Below are 22713 nucleotides of genomic sequence, written 5' to 3'. Positions count from 1 at the left end.
CTTTGTATTTGATAGAGTTTCAACACTTAGATATGATATATGAGTGTATAACACGAGCTACAATACACTTAATGGTAAAATAGGACATGTAAATAAAATATAGATAGTCAAGACTTAGATATGGTATCTATCCGTCATTATCTCGTATTTTGCATTACTACCTACAATTTCGAATAAGAAAGGAGAATTAATAAGAGAAGATAAACATGAACATAGTTTAGAAAAAAACTTGGGTCATTTAGAGAATTGAACTCGAGACCTCTCACACCCAAAGCAAGAATCATACCACCAGATAAAATATCCACTTATGATAAAAAAAATTTATTGAATATATTATTCTTTCATTCATTTATTTGATTTGGATATTAATAAAATCCATGTGCAAGAGTATTATAATCCTATCTTTTAGTTTTGACCATATGCAACTAAAATTATTTATACGAGTAGGTGTAATAACAATTATATAATGTTAAGATTTGGATAGACAAATTCAATTGATTAAAATCTATATTCTTTTAGTACCTAAGTAGTTACCCCCTACCAATACATTCACTCCTTATAGTCCTATATGTTCGATTTTTTTTTTATTTTTGTTTTTTTAAGGTGGGGTAGAAATATATTGAGAAAGTGGATGGATGTTGTATGCTAGATTTGTGAAAACTATTAGGTACTAATTTATGTTATCCAATCACGAAAAAAATTATGTTTTTTATTAAAATAAATCTCATCCGGTCACTTATAACAATAAGAAGGGATAAGATCAGATATTTATTCATATATTTCCTATTTATTAAATGCATTACTCATCAATAAAAATGGGTAGAGTAGCTTCTAGGAAAAAAATAATTAAATGCAAATGCAAAACAATTGATGTTATTTCCAAGTTAGCATATAAGCTAATGGTAGTCGATGTAGTGTCTGCAAAACTTCCACTTTCTTTTCAAATCGAGTTTGAAACCATTGAGTTAGGCATGAGGTTTGTTAGGGATGTACTACTTGATAGTTTGTTTGATTGGCCTACCCAATGGCTCTGTCCTATAGGAGGGCATTGATCATTCCATGGAAGCATGTAGAAGGTTGTGGGTTTGACTCCCACTATGATCGACTAAAATGTTAGACCTTCATTTGGAGAACACATATCCTCGCTAAAGTCTCTTTATGCATTCATAAAAACGGTAAATTGACCCAGCTCTAGTTACGAACAACCTGTGAATGATCGACTTAATAATCATGGTTATATCAAATGGACAAAAATATATCTATAGTGAGGGGAGTGCAACTACTAGGCAATAGTGGTATGCCCTAGTAGTTAACGAATGTTTGTTAACAAGGTTAATTAATTTAACTGGTTAATCTTGGATCGTTGGAGCCCATGATCTATAGATCCATTAGGTCCCTCTACTAGCTCATATCGGACTAAACGATAAAACAGTGTGACGAGTAAGTTCGAAGTGTTCGAATTCAAATTAGGGAGAATGCGCTCAATATATACGATATATTTAACCGCATTTTTGTTTTATTTACGAATTCAACCAAAAGAGAGAATCTGAGATATTTAAATAAGATTTAAATATCTTAATCAAATATGTGTAAGTCAAAATGTTACTTCATTTAATGAAAAAATCCATGTTAGTGGAATTTTGAGGTGTCAAAATTTGGTTTAACCAAACTTGCATGCTTGCCAAATAAACCCCACAAATTTGAGTGGAATTTTGAGCGTTAAAATTTGGTTAACTCAAACATGCATGCTTGCCACATAATCCCAAACATTTGAATCTAATTTTGAGTGTCAAAATTTGGTGATCTCAAATTTGCATGAACATGCAAACATGACTCTATAAATAGAGTGATCATAATACATCAAAGGGTTCTTCTTGGTGAAAAACCTTGAGAAAAACCTCTTAGAAACACTCTCTTCATATATACAAAATCCCTCCCAAGTTTAGTGACTCACCGGATTCCACAATCACATTCTAAGGCCGGAGGATAGTGGAGAAGACACTAGTGGTGGTTCGAAACTGGTTCGTGATGAAAAAGGAATTTGAACTACAAAAGGTTAGTACTCAAACTCCTTGAGTTTTAATACTTATGAACATGCTAGTTATTTACTATAATTGATGTTCTAAGAGTGCCTAAGATCCAAATTGCTTCCCCATGTGTTATATTAACACCATCACAAACATCATTTTTCCAAGTTATATCATTTTCACTAGTAAGTAACAAATTTTAGCGGCCAATATTAAGATTAAAGAGCTTGACGTACTACTGAAAATAATAATGAAAACATTCAAAGATGTTAAGACTATTCGATCAATTCTAAAATAAATAAAAAAAAATAGGGATTGGAATTTCTAATTTTTATAACATTATATCATAATATAGAACAAAACTTGTAAATCATCTGGTGTCGTGGTGTAGTTGGTTATCACGTTAGTCTAACACTATAACGAATCAAAATTTTAAAAAAATATTACATGACACACATGAAAGTCGTGTTCCCCCAACCTCTCACAATGCTCCCTCGACCTTCAACCATCGCCACACCAACGTCAACAACCACTCTAAGACACTCAGACCACTTGCAACGAAGAAAAGAGTGAGAAACTGAGAGAGAGAGGGAATTATCGAGAACGCCGACAAGTTCTAAAAATTAAACCCACGACCTCAAACCATCTAGGACATGTTCCACGCTGTATTTTTGTCATCGTCGTCATGAAAAAGGAGATCAAAATTAAGTTTCAAAAATATCGTAGATCCGTCATTATAGGTGGCTACAAGCCACGAAAATTCATGGAAGGGAAGAGGAGAAGTCCATAGAGAGATAGGGAGAGAAAATGGAATAGAAAAGGCGTCAGAAAAGTCGCGGAAAGGAGAGAGAAAATTGTGCAAGGAGTCGAGCAAAGAAGAAAAGGTTCGTCGGATCTAGGTCGGACTTGATCCAAACTCGATGCCCAGCAGGTAAGCCTGCGATCCAAAATTCGTTGGCCTAACAGATAGAGGCTGGTCAAGCCTGCGACCCACGTACAATCCGCGCTTGCTCTACAACCCAAAACAAACCTATAAACTCGAGGCCTAATCCTAATTCGACCCAAAATCCAATAATAAACCTAGTAGCCCAAACTCGCAGGAATACTCACCACTCTACAATGACGACTTTGGAAAATATAATATTTGTTAACACATCAGCTTTTATCAATCGCCGTTACAAAAAGTAAACCAATTTTGAATGCGACTAAAATTGTCAAAACAAGATTAAACTTGTTGTTGTTCGGGATCAAACTCATGTCACTCGAGTGACAAGCAGTAATTCTCGCCCTTGTATTAAACCGACCTCTGCAACATAATAACTCGAGTGACAAGCGAAAATACTCACCACTGTACCACTACAACGACCTCTGAAAACATATTATATGTTAATATACAAGATTTCATAAACAATTTTTTAGCCGACTTTCTCTTCAAACACTACCGGGCATTACAGGTTCACCGCAATCCAATTTCGTGTCCCGTTCAAACTACGGAAAGAAAACAACTAAAATCGCCAATGTCGGGGATCTAACCCGAGTTCACCTGCGTGACAGGCAGGAATACGCACCACTATACTACAATAACTCATAAAAAATAAATTATTTCTTAACGCTCCAGATTTTACCAATCGTCTTTAGAAATAGCGATCCATTGTCAATGCACTAGATTTTATCAATCCATTGTCAATGACAATAATAAGTTTATTTGTAAACACACGGGAGAAAAAGAAATCCAATCCCGAATTTCAAATTCAAAAGAAAATTAAAACCAGTCTGCTGCGGCAGATCAAACTAGCAGGAATACTAACCACTCTACCACGACGACTTTGGAAAATATAATATTTGTTAACACATCAGATTTTATCAATCGCCGTTACAGAAAGTAATCCAATTTTGAATGCGACTAAAATTGTCAAATCAAGATTAAACTTGTTGTTGTTCGGGATCAAACTCATGTCACTCGAGTGCATGCAGTAATGCTCGCCCTTGTATTACAACGACCTCTGGAACATAATAACTCGAGTGACAAGCGGAAATACTCACCACTAAACCACTACAACGACCTCTGAAAACAAATTATATGTCAACACACGAGATTTCATAAAGAACTTTTTAGCCGACTTTCTTTTCAAACTACCGGTGTTGGGGATCGAACCCAGACTACTGGCATGACAGGCAAGGATACTCACCACTATACTACAACGACTCATAAAAAATAAATTATTTCTTAACGCTCCAGATTTTACCACTCGTCTTTAGAAATAGCGATCCATTGTCAACGCACTAGATTTTATCAATCGAAGAATCGAAACAGGTAATCCAATTTCAAATCCGGTGAAAATTGTTAATAGAAAATTAAACTTATTATTGTCGGCGTTCAAACTCAAGTCTCTCGAGTGACAAGCGGGAATACTCACTATTGTATTACATCGACCTCTGAAAAATATATTATTTATAAACACACGAGAGAAAAAGGAATCCAATCTCGAATTTCAAATTCAAAAGAAAATTAAAAACAGTCTGGTGCGGCGGATCAAACTCGCAGGAGTACACACCCCTCTACAACGACAACTTTGGAAAATATAATACTTGTTAACACATCAGATTTTATCCATCGTCGTTAAAAAAAGTAATCCAATTTTGAATCCGACTAAAATTGTCAAAACAAGATTAAACTTGTTATTGTTCTGGATCAAAGTCATGTCACTCGAGTTACAAGCAGTAATGCTCGCCCTTGTATTACAACGACCTCTAGAACATAATAACTCGAGTGACAAGCGGAAATACTCACCCCTGTACCACTACAACGACCTCTAAAAACATATTATATGTTAACACACAAGATTTCATTAACAATTTTTTAGCCGACTTTCTTTTCAAAATACCATTGTTCGGGGTCGAACCCAAACTACCGGCATGACAGGTTCACCGCTATCCAATTTCGAGTTCCGTTGAATCTACAGAAAGAAAAACAACTAAAATTGCCGCTTTTGAGGTTTGAACTCGGGGTCACCTAAATGACAGGCAAGAATACGCACCACTATACTACAACGACTCATAAAAAATAAATTATTTCTTAATGCCCCATATTTTACCAATCGTCTTTAGAAATAGTGATCCATTGTCAATGCACTAGATTTTATCAATCGAAGAATCGGAACAGGTCATCCAATTTCAAATCCAATGAAAATTGTCAAAAGAAAATTAAACTTATTATTGTCGGGGTTCAAACTCAAGTCTCTCGAGTGACAAACGGGAATACTCACTACTGTATTACATCGACCTCTGAAAAATAAATTATTTGTAAACACACGAGAGAAAAATGAATCCAATCCCGAATTTCAAATTCAAAAGAAAATTAAAAACAGTCTGTTGCGGCGGATTAAACTCGAAGGAATACTCACCACTCTACTACGACGACTTTGGAAAATATAATAATTGTTAACACATTAGATTTTATCAATCGCCGTTACAAAAAGTAACCGAATTTTGAATGCGACTAAAATTGTCAAAACAAGATTAAACATTTTATTGTTTTGGATCAAACTCATGTCACTCGACCTTTGGAACATAATAACTCGAGTGACAAGTGGAAGTACTCACCACTGTACCAATACAACGGCCTCTGGAGCATTATAACTCGAGTGACAAGCGGAAGAAATACTCACCACTGAAAACATATTATATGTTAACACACCTGAAAACATATTATATGTTAACACACAAGATTTCATAAACAGCTGTTTAGCCGACTTTCTTTTCAAACTACCGTTGTTGGGGATCGATCCCAAACTCCCGGGCATTACAGGTTCACCGCTGTCCAATTTCGAGTTCCGTTAAAACTACGGAAAGAAAAACACTAAAATTGCTGTTGTCGGGGATCAAACCCGAGTCACTTACGTGACAAGCAGGAATACTCACCACTATACTACAACGACTCATAATAAATAAATTATTTTTGAACGCTCCAGATTTTACCAATCGAAGATTTGGAACAAGTAATCCAAATTCAAATCCGGTGTAAATTGTCAAAAGAAAATTAAACTTATTATTGTCGGGGTTCAAACTCATGTCTATCGAGTGACAAGCGGGAATACTCACTACTGTATTACATCGACCTCTGAAAAATATATTATTTGTAAATACACGGGAGAAAAAGGAATCCAATCCCAAATTCCAAATTCAAAAGAAAATTAAAAACAGTCTGCTGCGGCGGATCAAACTCGCAGGAATACTCACTACTCTACAACGACGACTTTCAACAATATAATATTTGTTAACACATCAGATTTTATCAATCGCCGTTACAAAAAGTAATCAAATTTTGAATGCGACTAAAATTGTCGAAGCAAGATTAAACTTGTTGTTGTTCGGGATCAAACTCATGTCACTCGAGTGCAAGCGGGAATGCTCGCCCTTGTATTACAACGACCTTTGGAACATAATAACTCGAGTGACAAGCGGAAATTCTCACCACTACAACGACCTCTGAAAACATATTATATGTTAACACACAAGATTTCATAAACAATTGTTTAGCCAACTTTCTTTTCAAACTTCCGTTGTTGGGGATCGATCCCAAACTACCGGCATGAAAGGTTCACCGCTGTCCAATTTCGAGTTCCGTTAAAATTACGGAAAGAAAACAACTAAAATCGCCGTTGCCGGGGATCGAACCCGGGTCACCTGCGTGACAGGCAGGAATACTCACCACTATACTACAACGACTCATAAAAAATAAATTATTTCTTAACGCTCCAGATTTTACCAATCGTCTTTAGAAAAAGCGATCCATTGTCAACGCTCTAGATTTTATCAATCGAAGATTCGGAACAAGTAATCCAAATTCAAATCCGGTGTAAATTGTCAAAAGAAAATTAAACTTATTATTGTCGGGGTTCAAACTCATGTCTATCGAGTGACAAGCGGGAATACTCACTACTGTATTACATCGACCTCTGAAAAATATATTATTTGTAAATACACGGGAGAAAAAGGAATCCAATCCCAAATTCCAAATTCAAAAGAAAATTAAAAACAGTCTGCTGCGGCGGATCAAACTCGCAGGAATACTCACTACTCTACAACGACGACTTTGAACAATATAATATTTGTTAACACATCAGATTTTATCAATCGCCGTTACAAAAAGTAATCAAATTTTGAATGCGACTAAAATTGTCGAAGCAAGATTAAACTTGTTGTTGTTCGGGATCAAACTCATGTCACTCGAGTGCAAGCAGGAATGCTCGCCCTTGTATTACAACGACCTTTGGAACATAATAACTCGAGTGACAAGCGGAAATACTCACCACTGTACCACTACAACGACCTCTGAAAACATATTATATGTTAACACACAAGATTTCATAAACAATTGTTTAGCCGACTTTCTTTTCAAACTACCGTTGTTGGGGATCGATCCCAAACTACCGGCATGACAGGTTCACCGCTGTCCAATTTCGAGTTCCGTTAAAATTACGGAAAGAAAACAACTAAAATCGCCGTTGCCGGGGATCGAACCCGGGTCGGTCACCTGCGTGACAGGCAGGAATACTCACCACTATACTACAACGACTCATAAAAAATAAATTATTTCTTAACGCTCCAGATTTTACCAATCGTCTTTAGAAAAAGCGACCCATTGTCAACGCTCTAGATTTTATCAATCGAAGATTCGGAACAAGTAATCCAAATTCAAATCCGGTGAAAATTGTCAAAAGAAAATTAAACTTATTATTGTCGGGGTTCAAACTCATGTCTATCGAGTGACAAGCGGGAATACTCACTACTGTATTACATCGACCTCTGAAAAATATATTATTTGTAAACACACGGGAGAAAAAGGAATCCAATCCCGAATTTCAAATTCAAAAGAAAATTAAAAACAGTCTGCTGCGGCGGATCAAACTCGCAGGAATACTCACTACTCTACAACGACGACTTTCAACAATATAATATTTGTTAACACATCAGATTTTATCAATCGCCGTTACAAAAAGTAATCAAATTTTGAATGCGACTAAAATTGTCGAAGCAAGATTAAACTTGTTGTTGTTCGGGATCAAACTCATGTCACTCGAGTGCAAGCGGGAATGCTCGCCCTTGTATTACAACGACCTTTGGAACATAATAACTCGAGTGACAAGCGGAAATACTCACCACTGTACCACTACAACGACCTCTGAAAACATATTATATGTTAACACACAAGATTTCATAAACAATTGTTTAGCCGACTTTCTTTTCAAACTACCGTTGTTGGGGATCGATCCCAAACTACCGGCATGACAGGTTCACCGCTGTCCAATTTCGAGTTCCGTTAAAATTACGGAAAGAAAACAACTAAAATCGCCGTTGCCGGGGATCGAACCCGGGTCACCTGCGTGACAGGCAGGAATACTCACCACTATACTACAACGACTCATAAAAAATAAATTATTTCTTAACGCTCCAGATTTTACCAATCGTCTTTAGAAAAAGCGACCCATTGTCAACGCTCTAGATTTTATCAATCGAAGATTCGGAACAAGTAATCCAAATTCAAATCCGGTGAAAATTGTCAAAAGAAAATAAACTTATTATTGTCGGGGTTCAAACTCATGTCTATCGAGTGACAAGCGGGAATACTCACTACTGTATTACATCGACCTCTGAAAAATATATTATTTGTAAACACACGGGAGAAAAAGGAATCCAATCCCGAATTTCAAATTCAAAAGAAAATTAAAAACAGTCTGCTGCGGCGGATCAAACTCGCAGGAATACTCACTACTCTACAACGACGACTTTCAACAATATAATATTTGTTAACACATCAGATTTTATCAATCGCCGTTACAAAAAGTAATCAAATTTTGAATGCGACTAAAATTGTCGAAGCAAGATTAAACTTGTTGTTGTTCGGGATCAAACTCATGTCACTCGAGTGCAAGCAGGAATGCTCGCCCTTGTATTACAACGACCTTTGGAACATAATAACTCGAGTGACAAGCGGAAATTCTCACCACTACAACGACCTCTGAAAACATATTATATGTTAACACACAAGATTTCATAAACAATTGTTTAGTTGTTTAGCCAACTTTCTTTTCAAACTACCGTTGTTGGGGTTCGATCCCAAACTACCGGCATGAAAGGTTCACCGCTGTCCAATTTCGAGTTCCGTTAAAATTACGGAAAGAAAACAACTAAAATCGCCGTTGTCGGGGATCGAACCCGGGTCGGTCACCTGCGTGACAGGCAGGAATACTCACCACTATACTACAACGACTCATAAAAAATATTTTATTTCTTAACGCTCCAGATTTTACCAATCGTCTTTAGAAAAAGCGGTCCATTGTCAACGCTCTAGATTTTATCAATCGAAGATTCGGAACAAGTAATCCAAATTCAAATCCGGTGAAAATTGTCAAAAGAAAACTAAACTTATTATTGTCGGGGTTCAAACTCATGTCTATGGAGTGACAAGCGGGAATACTCACTACTGTATTACATCGACCTCTGAAAAATATATTATTTGTAAACACACGGGAGAAAAAGGAATCCAATCCCGAATTCCAAATTCAAAAGAAAATTAAAAACAGTCTGCTGCGGCGGATCAAACTCGCAGGAATACTCACTACTCTACAACGACGACTTTCAACAATATAATATTTGTTAACACATCAGATTTTATCAATCGCCGTTACAAAAAGTAATACAATTTTGAATGCGACTAAAATTGTCGAAGCAAGATTAAACTTGTTGTTGTTCGGGATCAAACTCATGTCACTCGAGTGCAAGCAGGAATGCTCGCCCTTGTATTACAACGACCTTTGGAACATAATAACTCGAGTGACAAGCGGAAATACTCACCACTGTACCACTACAACGACCTCTGAAAACATATTATATGTTAACACACAAGATTTCATAAACAATTGTTTAGCCAACTTTCTTTTCAAACTTCCGTTGTTGGGGTTCGATCCCAAACTACCGGCATGACAGACCACTACAACGACCTCTGAAATTATATTACATGTTAACACCCAAGATTTCATAAACAATTGTTTAGCCAACTTTCTTTTCAAACTTCCGTTGTTGGGGTTCGATCCCAAACTACCGGCATGACAGGTTCACCGCTGTCCAATTTCGAGTTCCGTTAAAATTACGGAAAGAAAACAACTAAAATCGCCGTTGTCGGGGATCGAACCCGGGTCGGTCACCTGCGTGACAGGCAGGAATACTCACCACTATACTACAACGACTCATAAAAAATATTTTATTTCTTAACGCTCCAGATTTTACCAATCGTCTTTAGAAAAAGCGGTCCATTGTCAACGCTCTAGATTTTATCAATCGAAGATTCGGAACAAGTAATCCAAATTCAAATCCGGTGAAAATTGTCAAAAGAAAACTAAACTTATTATTGTCGGGGTTCAAACTCATGTCTATGGAGTGACAAGCGGGAATACTCACTACTGTATTACATCGACCTCTGAAAAATATATTATTTGTAAACACACGGGAGAAAAAGGAATCCAATCCCGAATTCCAAATTCAAAAGAAAATTAAAAACAGTCTGCTGCGGCGGATCAAACTCGCAGGAATACTCACTACTCTACAACGACGACTTTCAACAATATAATATTTGTTAACACATCAGATTTTATCAATCGCCGTTACAAAAAGTAATCCAATTTTGAATGCGACTAAAATTGTCGAAGCAAGATTAAACTTGTTGTTGTTCGGGATCAAACTCATGTCACTCGAGTGCAAGCAGGAATGCTCGCCCTTGTATTACAACGACCTTTGGAACATAATAACTCGAGTGACAAGCGGAAATACTCACCACTGTACCACTACAACGACCTCTGAAAACATATTATATGTTAACACACAAGATTTCATAAACAATTGTTTAGCCAACTTTCTTTTCAAACTTCCGTTGTTGGGGTTCGATCCCAAACTACCGGCATGACAGACCACTACAACGACCTCTGAAATTATATTATATGTTAACACCCAAGATTTCATAAACAATTGTTTAGCCAACTTTCTTTTCAAACTTCCGTTGTTGGGGTTCGATCCCAAACTACCGGCATGACAGGTTCACCGCTGTCCAATTTCGAGTTCCGTTAAAATTACGGAAAGAAAACAACTAAAATCGCCGTTGTCGGAGATCGAACCCGGGTCGGTCACCTGCGTCACAGGCAGGAATACTCACCACTATACTACAACGACTCATAAAAAATATTTTATTCCTTAACACTCCAGATATTACCAATCGTCTTTAGAAAAAGCGGTCCATTGTCAACGCTCTAGATTTTATCAATCGAAGATTCGGAACAAGTAATCCAAATTCAAATCCGGTGAAAATTGTCAAAAGAAAACTAAACTTATTATTGTCGGGGTTCAAACTCATGTCTATGGAGTGACAAGCGGGAATACTTACTACTGTATTACATCGACCTCTTAAAAATATATTATTTGTAAACACACGGGAGAAAAAGGAATCCAATCCCGAATGCAAAATTCAAAAGAAAATTAAAAACAGTCTGCTGCGGCGGATCAAACTCGCAGGAATACTCACTACTCTACAACGACGACTTTCAACAATATAATATTTGTTAACACATCAGATTTTATCAATAGCCGTTACAAAAAGTAATCCAATTTTGAATGCGACTAAAATTGTCGAAGCAAGATTAAACTTGTTGTTGTTCGGGATCAAACTCATGTCACTCGAGTGCAAGCAGGAATGCTCGCCCTTGTATTACAACGACCTTTGGAACATAATAACTCGAGTGGCAAGCGGAAATACTCACCACTGTACCACTACAACGACCTCTGAAAACATATTATATGTTAACACACAAGATTTCATAAACAATTGTTTAGCCAACTTTCTTTTCAAACTTCCGTTGTTGGGGTTCGATCCCAAACTACCGGCATGACAGGTTCACCGCTGTCCAATTTCGAGTTCCGTTAAAATTACGAAAAGAAAACAGTCTGCTGCGGCGGATCAAACTCGCAGGAATACTCACTACTCTACAACGACGACTTTCAACAATATAATATTTGTTAACACATCAGATTTTATCAATCGCCGTTACAAAAAGTAATCCAATTTTGAATGCGACTAAAATTGTCGAAGAAAGATTAAACTTGTTGTTCGGGATCAAACTCATGTCACTCGAGTGCAAGCAGGAATGCTCGCCCTTGTATTACAACGGCCTTTGGAACATAATAACTCGAGTGACAAGCGGAAATACTCACCACTGTACCACTACAACGACCTCTGAAAACATATTATATGTTAACACACAAGATTTGATAAACAATTGTTTAGCCAACTTTCTTTTCAAACTTCCGTTGTTGGGGTTCGATCCCAAACTACCGGCATGACAGGATCACCGCTGTCAAATTTCGAGTTCCGTTAAAATTACGAAAAGAAAACAGTCTGCTGCGGCAGATCAAACTCGCAGGAATACTCACTACTCTACAACGACGACTTTCAACAATATAATATTTGTTAACACATCAGATTTTATCAATCGTCGTTACAAAAAGTAATCCAATTTTGAATGCGACTAAAATTGTCGAAGAAAGATTAAACTTGTTGTTCGGGATCAAACTCATGTCACTCGAGTGCAAGCAGGAATGCTCGCCCTTGTATTACAACGGCCTTTGGAACATAATAACTCGAGTGACAAGCGGAAATACTCACCACTGTACCACTACAACGACCTCTGAAAACATATTATATGTTAACACACAAGATTTCATAAACAATTGTTTAGCCAACTTTCTTTTCAAACTTCCGTTGTTGGGGTTCGATCCCAAACTACCGGCATGAAAGGTTCACCGCTGTCCAATTTCGAGTTCCGTTAAAATTACGGAAAGAAAACAACTAAAATCGCAGTTGTCGGGGATCGAACCCGGGTCACCTGTGTGATAGGCAGGAATACTCACCACTATACTACAACGACTCATAAAAAATATATTATTTCGTAACGCTCCAAATTTTACCAATCGTCTTTAGAAAAAGCGGTCCATTGTCAACGCTCTAGATTTTATCAATCGAAGATTGGAACAAGTAATCCAAATTCAAATCCGGTGAAAATTGTCTAAAGAAAACTAAACTTATTATTGTCGGGGTTCAAACTCATGTCTATGGAGTGACAAGCGGGAATACTCACTACTGTATTAGCTCGACCTCTGAAAAATATATTATTTATTTGTAAACACACGGGAGAAAAAGGAATTCAATCCCGAATTCCAAATTCAAAAGAAAATTAAAAACAGTCTGCTGCGGCGGATCAAACTCGCAGGAATACTCACTACTCTACAACGACGACTTTCAACAATATAATATTTGTTAACACATCAGATTTTATCAATCGCTGTTACAAAAAGTAATCCAATTTTGAATGCGACTAAAATTGTCGAAGCAAGATTAAACTTGTTGTTGTTCGGGATCAAACTCATGTCACTCGAGTGCAAGCAGGAATGCTCGCCCTTGTATTACAACGACCTTTGGAATATAATAACTCGAGTGACAAGCGGAAATACTCACCACTGTACCACTACAACGACCTTTGAAAACATATTATATGTTAACACACAAGATTTCATAAACAATTGTTTAGCCAACTTTCTTTTCAAACTTCCGTTGTTGGGGTTCGATCCCAAACTACCGGCATGAAAGGTTCACCGCTGTCCAATTTCGAGTTCCGTTAAAATTACGGAAAGAAAACAACTAAAATCGCAGTTGTCGGGGATAGAACCCGGGTCACCTGCGTGATAGGCAGGAATACTCACCACTATACTACAACGACTCATAAAAAATATATTATTTCGTAACGCTCCAAATTTTACCAATCGTCTTTAGAAAAAGCGGTCCATTGTCAACGCTCTAGATTTTATCAATCGAAGATTGGAACAAGTAATCCAAATTCAAATCCGGTGAAAATTGTCAAAAGAAAACTAAACTTATTATTGTCGGGGTTCAAACTCATGTCTATGGAGTGACAAGCGGGAATACTCACTACTGTATTAGCTCGACCTCTGAAAAATATATTATTTATTTGTAAACACACGGGAGAAAAAGGAATTCAATCCCGAATTCCAAATTCAAAAGAAAATTAAAAACAGTCTGCTGCGGCGGATCAAACTCGCAGGAATACTCACTACTCTACAACGACGACTTTCAACAATATAATATTTGTTAACACATCAGATTTTATCAATCGCCGTTACAAAAAGTAATCCAATTTTGAATGCGACTAAAATTGTCGAAGCAAGATTAAACTTGTTGTTGTTCGGGATCAAACTCATGTCACTCGAGTGCAAGCAGGAATGCTCGCCCTTGTATTACAACGACCTTTGGAATATAATAACTCGAGTGACAAGCGGAAATACTCACCACTGTACCACTACAACGACCTCTGAAAACATATTATATGTTAACACACAAGATTTCATAAACAATTGTTTAGCCAACTTTCTTTTCAAACTTCCGTTGTTGGGGTTCGATCCCAAACTACCGGCATGACAGGTTCACCGCTGTCCAATTTCGAGTTCCGTTAAAATTACGGAAAGAAAACAACTAAAATCGCAATTGTCAGGGATCGAACCCGGGTCGGTCACCTGCGTGACAGGCAGGAATACTCACCACTATACTACAACGACTCATAAAAAATATTTTATTCCTTAACGCTCTAGATTTTACCAATCGTCTTTAGAAAAAGCGGTCCATTGTCAACGCTCTAGAATTTATCAATAGAAGATTCGGAACAAGTAATCCAAATTCAAATCCGGTGAAAATTGTCAAAAGAAAACTAAACTTATTATTGTCAGGGTTCAAACTCATGTCTATGGAGTGACAAGCGGGAATACTCACTACTGTATTACCTCGACCTCTGAAAAATATATTATTTGTAAACACACGGGAGAAAAAGGAATCCAATCCCGAATTCCAAATTCAAAAGAAAATAAAAAACAGTCTGCTGCGGGGGATCAAACTCGCAGGAATACTCACTACTCTACAACGACGACTTTCAACAATATAATATTTGTTAACGGATCAAACTCGCAGGAATACTCACTACTCTACAACGACGACTTTCAACAATATAATATTTGTTAACACATCAGATTTTATCAATCGCCGTTACAAAAAGTAATCCAATTTTGAATGCGACTAAAATAGTCGAAGCAAGATTAAACTTGTTGTTGTTCGGGATCAAACTCATGTCACTCGAGTGCAAGCAGGAATGCTCGCCCTTGTATTACAACAAAATTTGGAACATAATAACTCGAGTGACAAGCGGAAATACTCACCACTATACCACTACAACGACCTCTTAAAACATATTATATATTAACACACAAGATTTCATAAACAATTGTTTAGCCAACTTTCTTTTCAAACTTCCGTTGTTGGGGTTCGATCCCAAACTACCGGCATGACAGGTTCATCGCTGTCCAATTTCGAGTTCCGTTAAAATTACGGAAAGAAAACAACTAAAATCGCCGTTGCCGGGGATCGAACCCGGGTCACCTGCGTGACAGGCAGGAATACTCACCACTATACTACAACGACTCATAAAAAATATATTATTTCGTAACGCTCCAAATTTTACCAATCGTCTTTAGAAAAAGCGGTCCATTGTCAACGCTTTAGATTTTATCAATCGAAGATTCGGAACAAGTAATCAAAATTCAAATCCGGTGAAAATTGTCAAAAGAAAACTAAACTTATTATTGTCGGGGTTCAAACTCATGTCTATGGAGTGACAAGCGGGAATACTCACTACTGTATTACATCGACCTCTGAAAAATATATTATTTGTAAACACACGGGAGAAAAAGGAATCCAATCCCGAATTCCAAATTCAAAAGAAAATTAAAAACAGTCTGCTGCGGCGGATCAAACTCGCAGGAATACTCACTACTCTACAACGACGACTTTCAACAATATAATATTTGTTAACACATCAGATTTTATCAATCGCCGTTACAAAAAGTAATCCAATTTTGAATGCGACTAAAATTGTCAAAACAAGATTAAACTTGTTGTTGTTCGGGATCAAACTCATGTCACTCGAGTGCAAGCAGGAATGCTCGCCCTTGTATTACAACGACCTTTGGAACATAATAACTCGAGTGACAAGCGGAAATACTCACCACTGTACCACTACAACGACCTCTGAAAACATATTATATGTTAACACACAAGATTTCATAAACAATTGTTTAGCAAACTTTCTTTTCAAACTTCCGTTGTTGGGGTTCGATCCCAAACTACCGGCATGAAAGGTTCACCGCTGTCCAATTTCGAGTTCCGTTAAAATTACGGAAAGAAAACAACTAAAATCGCCGTTGCCGGGGATCGAACCCGGGTCACCTGCGTGACAGGCAGGAATACTCACCACTATACTACAACGACTCATAAAAAATAAATTATTTCTTAACGCTCCAGATTTTACCAATCGTCTTTAGAAAAAGCGATCCATTGTCAACGCTCTAGATTTTATCAATCGAAGATTCGGAACAAGTAATCCAAATTCAAATCCGGTGAAAATTGTCAAAAGAAAATTAAACTTATTATTGTCGGGGTTCAAACTCATGTCTATCGAGTGACAAGCGGGAATACTCACTACTGTATTACATCGACCTCTGAAAAATATATTATTTGTAAACACACGGGAGAAAAAGGAATCCAATCCCGAATTCCAAATTCAAAAGAAAATTAAAAACAGTCTGCTGCGGCGGATCAAACTCGCAGGAATACTCACTACTCTACAACGACGACTTTCAACAATATAATATTTGTTAACACATCAGATTTTATCAATCGCCGTTACAAAAAGTAATCCAATTTTGAATGCGACTAAAATTGTCAAAACAAGATTAAACTTGTTGTTGTTCGGGATCAAACTCATGTCACTCGAGTGCAAGCAGGAATGCTCGCCCTTGTATTACAACGACCTTTGGAACATAATAACTCGAGTGACAAGCGGAAATACTCACCACTGTACCACTACAACGACCTCTGAAAACATATTATATGTTAACACACAAGATTTCATAAACAATTGTTTAGCAAACTTTCTTTTCAAACTTCCGTTGTTGGGGTTCGATCCCAAACTACCGGCATGAAAGGTTCACCGCTGTCCAATTTCGAGTTCCGTTAAAATTACGGAAAGAAAACAACTAAAATCGCCGTTGCCGGGGATCGAACCCGGGTCACCTGCGTGACAGGCAGGAATACTCACCACTATACTACAACGACTCATAAAAAATATATTATTTCGTAACCCTCCATATTTTACCAATCGTCTTTAGAAAAAGCGGTCCATTGTCAACGCTCTAGAATTTATTAATCGAAGATTCGGAACAAGTAATCCAAATTCAAATCCGGTGAAAATTGTCAAAAGAAAACTAAACTTATTATTGTCGGGGTTCAAACTCATGTCTATGGAGTGACAAGCGGGAATACTCACTACTGTATTACGTCAACCTCTGAAAAATATATTATTTATTTGTAAACACACGGGAGAAAAAGGAATCAAATCCCGAATTCCAAATTCAAAAGAAAATTAAAAACAGTCTGCTGCGGCGGATCAAACTCGCAGGAATACTCATTACTCTACAACGACGACTTTCAACAATATAATATTTGTTAACACATCAGATTTTATCAATCGCCGTTACAAAAAGTAATCCAATACTAAATCCTTCTAAAATTGTCAAAACAAGATTAAACATGTTATTGTACGAGATCAAACTCAGGTCACTCGAGTTACAAGTAGGAACGCCTGCCCTTGTATTACAATGACCTCTCGAACATAATAACTCTAGTGACAAGCGGAAATACTCACCTCTTTCTAAATTACCGGCATGACAGGTTAACCTGTGTCCAATTTGGAGTTTCGTTAAAACTACAGAAAGAAACAAACTAAAATAATAGTCGTTTCGTTAAAACTACAGAAAGAAACAAACTAAAATAATAGTCGTTTTCGAGGATGGAACCTAGGTCACCTAAGCTACGTGATAGGCAGGAATACTGACCACTATAGTAAACTCATAATAAATAAATTATTTGTTAACGATCAAGATTTTACCAATCGTCTTTAGAAAAAGTGATCCATTGTCAACTCTCTAGATTTTATCAATCGAAGATTCGGAACAAGTAATCCAATTTCAAATGCGGTGCAAATTTTCAAAAGAAAATTAAGCTTATTATTGTCGGGGTTCAAACTCAGGTCTCTCGAGTGACAAGTGGGAATACTCACTACTGTATTACATCAACCTCCGAAAAATATATTATTTGTTAACACACGAGAGAAAAAGGAATCCAATCTCGAATTTCGTTGTTGGGAAACAAACCCAAATCATCCGATTCACCACTACCAAATTTCGAATTCAAAAGAAAATTAAAAGTCGTCGCTGTGGGGGATCAAACTCGTGGGAGTGCTCACCACTCTACAACGACGACTTTCGAAAAATATAATATTTGTTAACAAACCAGATTTTATCCATCGCCGTTACAAAAAGTAATTCAATTTTGAATCCGACTAAAATTGTAAAAACAAGATTAAACTTGTTATTGTTCGGGATCAAACTTGGGTCACTGAGTGACAAGCAGGAATGCTCGCCCTTGTATTACAACGACCTCTGGAACATAATAACTCGAATGACAAGCGGAAATACTCCCCATTGTACCACTAAAACGACTCATAAAAAATAAATTATTTGTTAACGCTCCAGATTTTACCAATCGTCTTTAGAAAAAGTGATCCATTGTCAACGCTCTAGATTTTATCAATCGAAGATTCGGAACAAGTAATCCAATTTCAAATGCGGTGCAAATTTTCAAAAGAAAATTAAGCTTATTATTGTCGGGGTTCAAACTCAGGTCTCTCGAGTGACAAGCGGGAATACTCACTACTGTATTACATCGACCTCTGAAAAATATATTATTTGTTAACACACGAGAAAAAAAGAAATCCAATCTCGAATTTCGTTGTTGGGGAACAAACCCAAATCATCCGGTTAACCACTACCGAATTTTTAATTCAAAAGAAAATTAAAAATCTTCGCTGCGGGGGTACTCACCACTCTATAACGACGACTTTCCAAAAATAAAATATTTGTTTACAAACCAGATTTTATCCATGGCCGTTACAAAAAGTAATTCAATTTTGAATCCGACTAAAATTGTAAGAACAAGATTAAACTTGTTATTGTTCAGGATCAAACTTGGGTCACTGAGTGACAAGCATGAATGCTCGCCCTTGTATTACAACAACCTCTGGAACATAATAACTCGAATGAGAAGCGGAAATACTCCCCATTGTACCACTAAAACGACTCAACCTCTGGAACATAATAACTCGAATGAGAAGCGGAAATACTCCCCATTGTACCACTAAAACGACTCATAAAAAATAAATTATTTGTTAAGGCTCAAGATTTTACCAATCGTCTTTAGAAAAAGTGATCCATTGTCAACGCTCTAGAATTTATCAATCGAAGATTTGAAACAAGTAATCCAATTTCAAATGCCGTGCAAATTTACAAAAGAAAATTAAGCTTATTATTGTCGGGGTTCAAACTCAGGTCTCTCGAGTGACAAGCGGGAATACTTGTTAGATAAAACCTGAGTTTTTACCGTTTTTCCTTATTCACACGATTTCAGAAAATCTCCGTTTGACCATTTGACAAAACACGTCGAATGGATCAGCAAAATTTTAGACGGAAAGTTTGTAGGGAGTGGCACAGATTTAGTTGGCCACTCTACCGCCATATTTAGAATAATTTATATTTTAAATAGGAGATTTGTTCAGAATAAATAACGGTTGAAGATCGGTCATATTTAGAATAATTTATATTTTAAATAGGAGATTTGTTCAGAATAAATAACGGTTGAAGATCGGTGTATATCATTGCAGGGGAGCCAACCTATCAACAAACAAGTTGAATAGCTCAAGTGTTTAGGGCTTTGACCTAACATTTTACAGGTTCGAGTAGAAGAAAATGCAAAGTGTAAAAACACACACATCATGGGGCCCATCTCGGGTAGGCTCACTCACTCCTCCACGCCGTCGCCGTGATGACGGGCGTCAAGTTATCGTTGAGGATCGGCTGGCGTTCGCCGCCATATTACGATCTGTGTGCCTCTTTCCACCAAGCGCACCGCGCAATCGGCCTGGGAGTGGACTTTACCGCCATATTACGATCTGTGTGCCCCCAGAGATGCTGGCATCTCTGTCCACCAAGCGCACCGCGCAATCGGCCTGGGAGTGGACTTTATTGACAAAGTTCAACTATAACGAGTGGACCTTGTTAATGCGCGTCAACCTATAGGCACAAGGGTTATGGGCATGCTGTCGAGCCAGAGAAAGAAGAAACGATTGAGGATCGGCTGGCGTTCGCCGCACCGCGCAATCGGCCTGGGAGGGAATAAATCGTTCAGTATCCTATATTGACAAAGTCCAACTATAACGAGTGGACCTTGTTAATGCGCGTCAACCTACAGGCATAAGGGTTATGGGCATGCTGTCAAGCCAGAGGAAGGAGAAACGATTGAGGATCGGCTGGCGTTCGCCGCCATATTACGATCTGTGTGCCCTCAGAGATGCTGGCATCTCTCTCCACCAAGCGCACCGCACAATCGGCCTGGGAGGGGAATCAAATCCCGTCGGGTCGGTGTACAGCGAGTGCGAGAATCCAACATTGAGCAGCTACGAAAGGAGCTCTCGGAGATCTACTTTAAGGACCGGCAAATTCGTCGATGATTTGTCAATGCGGATCACGGGGCTTGCCAATAGCATCACCACACTCGGTGGCAGCATCAGTCAAGTTATCGTAGAGCGAGTGATCAGGGAGACAACGACTGTAGTCGTTCAGTATCCTATATTGACAAAGTCCAACTATAACGAGTGGACCTTGTTAATGCGCGTCAACCTACAGGCACAAGGGTTATGGGCATGCTGTCGAGCCAGAGGAAGGAGAAACGATTGAGGATCGGCTGGCGTTCGCCGCCATATTACGATCTGTGTGCCCCCAGAGATGCTGGCATCTCTCTCCACCAAGCACATCGCGCAATTGGCCTGGGAGGGAATCAAATCTCGTCGGGTCGGTGTACAGTGAGTGCGGGAATCCAACATCGAGCAGCTACGAAAGGATCTCTCGGAGATCCACTTCAAGGACCGGCAAATCCGTCGATGATTTTTCAATGCGGATCACGGGGCTTGCCAATAGCATCACCACACTCGGTGGCAGCATCAACGAGACAGAAATCGTGAAGAAGATGCTGCAGGTCGTCCCTGATCACCTCGAGCAAGTTGCAATTTCAATCGAGACATTTGTTGACGTGAATGACCTAACGGTGGAAGAGGTGACCGGAAGACTGCGTAACGTCGAGCAGCGGAAGAAAAACACCATTTCAGCTGTCGACAAGGAGGGTCGTCTACTCCTCACTGAGGAGGAATGGCTTGCACGCCTAAAGCTCCGTGACAACACCGGCGAGAGCAATGGGTCCTCATCTAGCCGCAAAGACGGTAAGAAGCCATGGATCTCCCACGGGCGTATGAGCGGGAAAGATGGGAATCTAAAGAAGGAGTCGACCAATGGCAGGCCGATCTGCTCGAACTGTGGGAAGAGAGAACACCTAAGCAGGAATTGCTGGAGCAAGCTTAGGAACAAGGAAAAGGCCGAAAAGGCCCATGTGGCTCAATCCGAGGAGGACGAGCCAGCTCTCTTCATGGTAACTGCATGTGTCCCCATGGTCGATTCCAAATCCACGGAGATGGAGGTAATCGACGACGATGTTGAACTTGAGAAAGAGCTCCAGCTGGGCGTAGCAAAGGTGGCACCAGCTAGGGAGCCAATTCAACTGGAGGAGCGAGTGTTCGCTCAGATCAGCCAGCGCGACGAGCAACACAAGGGCCGGCGATGGATCCTAGACACAGGGGCAACAAACCATATGACTGGGGCTAGATCTGCGTTCTCCGAGCTCAACTCGGGGATCCGCGGGATGGTGAAATTTGGCGACGGCTCCGTCGTCGAGATCGAAGGACGCGACATCATCCTGTTCGCCAGCAAGGGAGGCGAGCATCGCATGCTGACCGACGTCTATTTCATCCTGAGGCTCAAGGCTAACCTTGTGAGCCTGGGTCAACTCAATGAGCCAGGCTGCTTCATCTCCATCGAGCGCGGACTACTCAAAATTTGCGATAATCAACGACGGCTGCTCACGCAGGCAAGGTGCACGACAAACCGTCTTTACATCCTGGACTTAGAGATAGAGCAACCTGTTAGTCTATCGGCCAAGACTGAAGAGGTATCTTGGAGGTAGCACGCAAGGTATGGGCATTTAAACTTTCCTGCTCTAGAAAAACTACAGAAGGAGGAGTTGGTGCACGGTTTGCCAGCAATCAAAGGCGTGAACAAGCTGTGCGACGGGTGCCTCATCAGCAAACAGAGGCGCACACCCTTTTCGTCTCGAACGTCCTATCGAGCTGATGAGCCATTGGAGCTTGTACACGGTAATATCTGCGGGCCCATCAAGTCGGCGACCCCAGGCGGTAAGAGTCTCTTCCTCCTGTTAGTCGATGACAAAAGCCGTTTCATGTGCCTGACCCTGCTGCAAGCGAAAAGTGAGGCGGCAGAGGCGGTTAAGTGCATTAAAGCG

At 38.8% G+C, this 22713-nt stretch overlaps 6 non-coding genes across 6 annotated transcripts; all 6 read right to left on the bottom strand.

The window, feature by feature from the left end:
- Positions 1-6683: 6683 nt before the first annotated feature.
- Positions 6684-6755, bottom strand: TRNAD-GUC. The gene has a single exon. It is a non-coding gene; the product is annotated as a tRNA-Asp (tRNA).
- Positions 6756-7529: 774 nt separating this feature from the next.
- TRNAD-GUC lies at positions 7530-7605 on the bottom strand. Its single transcript has one exon. It is a non-coding gene; the product is annotated as a tRNA-Asp (tRNA).
- Positions 7606-8379: 774 nt separating this feature from the next.
- Positions 8380-8451, bottom strand: TRNAD-GUC. The gene has a single exon. It is a non-coding gene; the product is annotated as a tRNA-Asp (tRNA).
- A 7092-nt stretch (positions 8452-15543) lies between these two features.
- Positions 15544-15615, bottom strand: TRNAD-GUC. Its single transcript has one exon. It is a non-coding gene; the product is annotated as a tRNA-Asp (tRNA).
- Positions 15616-16389: 774 nt separating this feature from the next.
- On the bottom strand, positions 16390-16461 carry TRNAD-GUC. Its single transcript has one exon. It is a non-coding gene; the product is annotated as a tRNA-Asp (tRNA).
- Positions 16462-17235: 774 nt separating this feature from the next.
- Positions 17236-17307, bottom strand: TRNAD-GUC. The gene has a single exon. It is a non-coding gene; the product is annotated as a tRNA-Asp (tRNA).
- Positions 17308-22713: the final 5406 nt, after the last annotated feature.

The sequence above is a fragment of the Cucurbita maxima genome, unplaced genomic scaffold, assembly GCF_002738345.1.
Source record: "Cucurbita maxima cultivar Rimu unplaced genomic scaffold, Cmax_1.0 Cma_Scf00215, whole genome shotgun sequence".
Taxonomy (NCBI): Eukaryota; Viridiplantae; Streptophyta; class Magnoliopsida; order Cucurbitales; family Cucurbitaceae; genus Cucurbita; species Cucurbita maxima.
Note: the sequence above shows the minus strand (reverse complement) of the source record. Positions and strands in the feature narration are given on the sequence as shown.